At 50.2% G+C, this 7,500-nt stretch overlaps 2 protein-coding genes across 2 annotated transcripts in view; one reads left to right on the top strand and one right to left on the bottom strand.

Moving 5' to 3' along the window:
• LOC139340353 (5-hydroxytryptamine receptor 2A-like) overlaps positions 1-7,500 on the top strand; it is a 21,306-nt gene that overhangs the window by 4,717 nt on the left and 9,089 nt on the right. The window lies entirely within an intron of this gene.
• Positions 444-7,500, bottom strand: part of LOC139340352 (GDP-Man:Man(3)GlcNAc(2)-PP-Dol alpha-1,2-mannosyltransferase-like) — an 82,060-nt gene continuing 75,003 nt past the window's right edge. The window contains exon 7 of the transcript XR_011602947.1: positions 444-458. The gene's annotated coding sequence lies outside the window, so the exon portion shown is untranslated. The remainder of the gene's footprint in view (positions 459-7,500) is intronic.

Below are 7,500 nucleotides of genomic sequence, written 5' to 3'. Positions count from 1 at the left end.
AACGTATTGATCCTGATCAGTGTATTGATTATCAGGCCCACCGGGATCAGGACGAGGTTTCTAAGGTGTGACTCTCACACTCCTCACGTTTCTCAGCCTTCACTCTGACGTAGGATCGCAGACTGTGGACGTTCGCTCAGGAGGACTCTTCAGTCTTGAGCCCAGCGTATCGTTAACGTTGGATAATTGGGGATCGTGATGTCACGCTGTGATTTGGATGGAGCACGTTTGGTTCACAGTCTCGGGAGGAAACGCGCTGTCCTACTCGCTGAAGACGCCGTCAGCCGCTTCCTCTGAGCAGATGACGTGTTTGAGCTCTGAGTCTGAGCGGCGTCTGCAGGCGGAGACGAGTTGGACTGGGTGTGTTGGTGAGGCCTGCGGGGGACATTCGTCTCTGCTGCTCGTCCCCGTGCTTTGATTTGGTTGATTTGTCGTTTGTCGACTGTCAGCGGCGACCTCTGCACCTCCTCCTCCTCCTCCTCCTCCTCCTCCTCCTCCTCTTCCTCTTCACCTTCATCCTTCTCTTTGTGCAGAAGTGAACCGGCGTTGAGTTTTATGATGTGTGATTAACTCGTTCATTATGTTCCACATTAATGAGTTAATCAGTGCAGAGCCTCGTTAGTGTGTTCAGAGCTTCTCTCGGTTCTGTGTGAACGGTTCCTTTCACGCCTTCGTGCTGCCGTTCGTCGTTTCCAGAGGAAACGAAGAGCTCGACAAGAAGCAAACGCTCCTTATTGTCCGATGAAGACGCCATCCTTTCATCGTCTGTCCACGTGTGTTGTGCTTTTGTCTCACTGAGAAAAATCGATGTTTTAACAAATGAACTAAAGCAGAAGCAAACAAACAAACAAATGAAATGAAATCAACATGTTTTGCCGTCAGCGCTCGGGGTGGAACGATCAGCAGCATCGCGTTGAGAAATGTTTTCTGTGCTGTGACGTTTTCAGTTTGTCTGAAAACATTGTTATTGTAATCTGATGTTTACACGTTTCAATCCGACAGTCGGACCTCCTTCATGAGTCTGCATGAAGGATTAGAGACATGTCTGAGACGATGGACCGCTGATCGAGGCTGATTCTGGGTCTGCAGCATGTTGTTCACTGTGTGCTCTGCTCAACTCACCTGTTCACTCACCTGTAAGAACACACCCCATAAACCTGCCAGAGCTCTGTGCCGCTGACCAATAGCAAGCCGGCATAACAGAGCTGAGCTCTGATTGGATGGAGAGCTCAAAAAGGAGGAAGCTATCTTAGCTTTTATTAGCATCCAGATTCACTGAAGCTCCTAATGTGCTGCTTCAGAGAGGCCAGATGCTAATCCAGCTGCTCAAACACTGAGTGAGCCTGCTGTCCTGCTAGCTGAAAGCTAATGCTAACCGTCATGACTGAACCTTTGGCTCTGCAGTAACAGGACGAAGTGATGAACAGTAAAGAGGAAGATGCTCAGAGACAAACTGACGCTGTTAGCATGCGACTTGTGTGTTAGCGGTTAGCTCGTCAGCTACAGCTGTTCAGGACGCGGGGATGGATTTCACTGTGGCACCGCTGCAGGATGTGGCTGGGAGTTGGACCTGGGAGGACTCGGAGGCTCGCTGAGCTTCACTTATTCTGTTTCCTGTTGAAGTCCGCTCTGGATGTGTGTCGGATCAAACGGGACGATCAGTGAATTATTTATGACGTTTGTTTCCTTTGTTTTCATGTGTTTGTGTTTGTCTTCTGTCTCATCTCGCTGTGTGTCCACGCCGAACCTTTTCATGTGCAAAACACACACTGTCTCTAATTAAACGTCTATTGAAAGCTTTTCTGAAGGATCTGCAGCAAAGACAGTCATGACGGCCAAGCTCACAGGAAGCTGGACGAGGACGCGTCCCGCTGCTTTACTGAGTGTCTGCTCTGCAGGACAGTGAACTCACTGACAGCACAGACAGACAAGCCTGATGAACAGAATCCAGATTAGAATTAACATCAATGAAGACGTCCAACGAGAGCACTGAGACGCTCTGTGAGGGAAGCCGACTGTCGTGATGTGAGTTACAGGTAACGTTTACATGCAGCATCGCCCGCCCTCAGAGGACTGACTGGAGGAATACATGGCCACACACACACACACACGCACACGCGCGCACACACACACACACACGCACACACGCACGCACGCACACGCACGCACACACACACACACACACACACACACATGGCCATACGCACGCACACGCACATGGCCACGCGCACACACACACACACACACACACACACACACACACACACACACACACACACACACACACACACACACACACACGGCCACGCACACACACACACATGGCCATACGCGCACACACACGCACACACATGAATTTATTAGAAATGCAGGTGTATCCGTCTCCTGGAGGCGGCGAGCACGTGTCACATGGTCAGTGCGGCCGTGTGACTCATGGAGCGCCGTTTGTCACATAATGGAGGGCTGGTATCCACAGAGACGAAGGTTATGAAGCGAATGGCGTTACCATGGGCGATACTGAAGCCTGTCAGGCTGCAGGCTGGAAATAGATTCTTCAAGAAAAGAGAACAAAGAGAGAACGAGGAAGGGGACACACTTGGTCTTCATCGGCCCATCGTCTTCATCAAACAGCAGGATTAGACCAGCTCAGTCTGCGTGTTCTTCATATGCTGATCAGTCCTTTGTTGTCTTCTGTCCTTGTTGAACCGTCCGTCTTCATCGAGCAGCTGCAGATCAACATGGTGATCGATGTGGAGTCTGTCTGAGTCTCTGATGGACATCAGTCCTGTCTTCTCTCTTTGACTTCTGGTTTTGGTCTCCTCCAGCTCTTTAGCTGCTAAATGCTAAATGTCCACCAGCTGCTCTCTGAGTCTGTCTGCTGTTTGCTGCTCAGCAGGAAGTCAACTGAGTCTTCTCACAGCTTTCACTCTCAGAGGAAAGAAGTGGAATATTTTCTCAAGTACTGTGAAATAAGTGTACTTCAGATACTTCAGTATGTCCAGATACTTTAAACAGACGCTGAGAGACAGACTCAGCGTAAGACAGATGCTGAGAGAGACTCAGTGTAAGTGTAACCAGAGTATTTGACATCAGGTGTCAACGATCAAACTGCTGAAACGTGTGAATGAATGAATGAATGAATGCATGAATGAATGAAAGCTTCCATGCTTCATCGTTCACTCCTCCACGTTCTTTCTGTGAAAAGCTGGGATGGTGGTGAGTGCTGAATGTCTTTTTGTCTCTCGTCCACTGCAGAACATCCAGGTGGACAAGCTGTCTGTGGTTTATTGGTGAAGTAAGCATCGAACACGTCAGCGTTTCATTTCCAGCCGAGAGCGAACTGATATGAACCAATAAAACCAGCAGACAGAAACTGTGAAGGTTCCAGACCATCCATCCATTTTCTATACAGCGTATCCCTTTCGGGGTTGCAGGGGGTGCTGGAGCCTATCGCAGCCGTCAACGGGCGAGAGGCGGGGTACAGCCTGGACCGGTCGCCAGTCGATCGCAGTGCACAAACACACAACCATTCACACTCACACTCACACCTAGGGGCAATTTTACAGTCACCAATTAACCTAATGAGCATGTTTTTGGTCTGTGGGAGGAAGCCGGAGCACCCGAAGAGAACCCACGCATGCACGGGAAGAACATGCAAACTTCGCACAGAAAGGCCCGACCCGGGAATCAAAGCCAGGTTCCAGTCCAATAAAGTGAAACGAAGCAGCTGATTAGAACACCTGTACCTGTGCTAACCAGTCAGCTGGTTCGTTCATGTTGGCGGGCTAAAACCTCCACCCTGTGACGGGGAGACCCGCCTCTGAATGCAAGTAAACCAATCATCTGCTAGCAAGCTTCACACAACAAACACCTCATGATGGTAGAAGCACTGTTTCTAAAGTCCTGAATGTTCCTGAAAGCACCACGTCAACACAGACGCTGACGGTATGGACGCAGAATTTAACCCTCAACCTGTCTGTCTGTCTGTCTTCTGTGGTGTGGACAGAAGATCTGCATTGATGTGGTTCAGTTTTCTGATTAAAGCCGTGGTTGAGGAGGATTAGCACCTCTGGCTCCAGAGACTTCACAGCTCGCTCAGTCCATCCTGACAAATGTGAGACGTTTTCCGACTGCCTGTAATCTACATGCTGGAGATAACGTCGTTCCAGGCGTGGCCTTTGGCCGTCAAAGCTGTTCAAGTCAGATTTGTGGCAGCTTCACGCAGACAGAAGACAGTTGGTGTGACAGACGGAGACGCTGGGTCACAGAAGTCAAAGGACACCCGTCACTTCAAAAACACAGTAAACAAAAAGCTCATCTGGAAGCACTGACGGGTTCACACTGTGGAGCAGCTCCTGTCAGCGAGGTGACGATGTCCTCCAGTGTCCTGTTTCTAAGACGTCTCACGATGCCTCAGGAAAGCCTCTGGACCCTTTTTCTGTGGAAAAATGGTCCAGGTCGTAGCTCCCAGTCAAACCTTCAGCACGCTGAGGTCCGCCACGTCGGTCCACACTGAAACGTCTCAGCTGGACGGATTGTCCTGAAGCTTTGAACCTGCTGACTTTGATCCTCAGAGTCTTCTTCTAGCGCCACTGTGAGGTTCACGTCTGTGGTTTTGACTGAGACGTCTCAGCAGCTGCAGGATGGTTGTGATAAATGTGGTGTTCGTGTTTTATCCTTTGATTTATGAGCTAACGGCAGTCAGCCTCAGCTGGACTTTGAGTTCACTGCTAATTAGCGAATGTTAGCATGCTAACATGCTAAATTGAGACAGTGAGCAGCCTCACTTTCCAGGTCAAAATGGAGAACTGAGAACTGGTCTCGACTTTACGAATCCGACTGTTGTGGTCATACCGCCGCCTGCTGGTTGGCCGTGCTCCTGACGGCACGTCAGCGGTTTTTTCTGTTTTGTGGGATTTTCTTGAGAATGAAGAAGAAAGAAACGGTGCTCTTCTTCGCTCTTGTTGATCAGGAAAAGGAACATCAGAGCACTGTTAACCCGGCAGAAAGACATCAGACTGATCCTGTAACAGTTTGTTCACAGAGCTGCGTTTCTTTGACTTCCCCCTTCGTCTCTCTCCCGTCCACGTCCTCATCCCTCGCTCTGGGCTCGTTTAATCACCGGCATTGTTCCGCTCTGGCGGCTGTAATCATGATTTGTCATTTGGACGTTTGCGAGCCGCCTCGATGTGAGCTCTCCTCTCTTCACGTTCAGCTCTCTGTCGTCTCTTTTGTTCGGCTGCCGTCTCGTCTCGTCTTGGCGCTGCCGTCCTGCCGCCTCACCAGCTCTTGAAAACACAATCCACTAATTTTATCACTGCAAACACGCTTTGGATGGAATAGGCAGTAATTGCCAGCACTTCCACCGTCCTCAGCTCCAGCTGCTGTGGCTGAGAAAATCTATTTTCCAGGTAATTTCTGGACAGAAGGTGTTCAACAGCTGAGTCAGTCAGTTATTATTGTTCTGAAGGCTGTTTCCCTCAGCTCTCACTCACATTCAAAACTCTCTCAGATTTGATAAAACCTGGTTTTAGGGGGTCCTGCAGCCCCCTTAGCCCACCTGCTTCCTGTTAGTTATTGACTTGGTCATGAACTGAGGAATCTGATGAGGAGACGGATCCAAGACCAACTTTCAGTCGTCCGTCTTCAGAACGTCGAGGCAGAAACACGCCGGCCACGTCCACGGTCACATGACAGCGTCCGATCAGACTGTGAGGTGGTTTCCTCGTCTGTTCTGTAAGAACATGGTTTACAGGTTCTTCTCCATTCTTATCGTCATCCTCATGACTTTTAATCTCCAGTTAAACGTCGTTGAATCTTCCTCTTCAGTTTCCTTCCGTCTCCACGTGGAGTTGTTCCGTCATCGGCGGGAGGAGAATCAAACTGAATCATCTCCTGGTTTCTCATCACTGCTCATTTTGCTTCATGGTGAATCGTTCACTCTTTCATAGATCTCTGTGGGTCTACAGGTGAACACCCTCGTCTTTGTAAAACACCTTTAAAAAATTCATGAACGCAGCGTTTTTTCACGGCTGTTTGTGAAAGAGTCACGAGCGACAGCTGGAGGGTTCCAGAGAAGTTCACTAGAACTCAGACAATGAGTTCAAAACAAGCAACAGCAAACTGACAGCACCTGAGGACACACCTGAGGACACACCTGAGGACACACCTGAGGACACACCTGACACCCTCATTACTGTAACACCAGCTGCTTAAAGCTGCTCTGATCAGCGATGCAGCACCTGAACATGAAGAAACTCGAGTGTCTTTTCAGAGATTCGTCTCTCAGATTGAACTCTGGTGCACTGACTGCGTTTAATTGGTGTCAGGTACAGAGGAGCGGTGTCACAGGCGGCCTTCCTGTGGTCGGACTCCTCTGAAGGTGGTCTGCAGGTCCTGTGGTCCACCAGGGGTCCACCAGGGGTCAACCCAGGGGTCCACCAGGGGTCCACACAGCATTTAACCCAGGGTTCCACACAGGGGGGTCCACCAGGGGTCCACACAGGTCCTTTTCAGTGGGTTTGACTTTTTGTGTTTGTGGGTCGTCTCCATCAGTGCAGCCGGTAATGATGTGATTCGTTATCCGTCCCTGAGGGGAAATGTCTTCTCTCAGTGGATAAAGGATCAGCCACAAAGCAACGCCCCTGCTGGAGGTTTGAAACCACACAGCGACTGAACACGAGTCCGTTTACAGGCCCGGACCTGGATTAATGCAGGTTTCAGGTCACTACATTTAAAGTGGTTTCAGTTGACCTCTAAAGAGCGGATCTGTCTGTCTGTCTGTCCCTCTGTCTGTCTGTCTGCTGAGGAGACTCAGCTCTGCGGACTGCAGGGGGCGCTCCTGAGGACCCTCTGTGGAGGGGCCTGCTGGGGCTGCAGCATCTCCACAGGCTGGTGAAGACGAGCAGTCCAGACGGCGAATCCTCACTCTGCCATCAGTGTGTGAATGGATGAATGGATGAATGGATGAATGCTGCTGTGCCGTAAAGTGCTTCGAGTGGTCAGTCACAATAAATCGCTCACTTTCATGACGGCACGAGGTCTGAAACTCCACTTGTGAACGCATTTGCAGTGAGTGTTTGCAGCATTTGTTTAAACAGCCGAGCGGAGAGGAAGCAGAGGAGAGGAGGAGGAAGGCTGTTTATGATGAATGACTCAGCTGCAGGTGTCTCCACAGGTGAGACTCATAAATGGAAAACAAAGTGAAAGAGACGGAGGACAAAGCGATTTGAGAGCATGATGACCAGCAGAGGAGAACGAAATGAAAAGGAAGGAACATGAAAAAGAGGAAATCAGAGAGCAGGAGGAGGAGGAGGAGGAGGGGGAGGAGGAGGAGGAGGGGGAGGAGGACGAGGTGACAGCTGAGAGTCTGGCAGTGACCATGGTGACATCGAGCGGCACAGATGAGTCATCTCCTCCCAAATAATGAAAGCCTTGATGAGGTGGTCCCTCACCTGTCGCGTGGAGGGAATGATGGACAGTCAGGTGGGGGTCCCTGAA

This window comes from Chaetodon trifascialis, chromosome 12 (genome assembly GCF_039877785.1).
Source record: "Chaetodon trifascialis isolate fChaTrf1 chromosome 12, fChaTrf1.hap1, whole genome shotgun sequence".
Classification (NCBI taxonomy): Eukaryota; Metazoa; Chordata; class Actinopteri; order Chaetodontiformes; family Chaetodontidae; genus Chaetodon; species Chaetodon trifascialis.
This window is presented reverse-complemented; position numbering and strand designations above follow the sequence as displayed.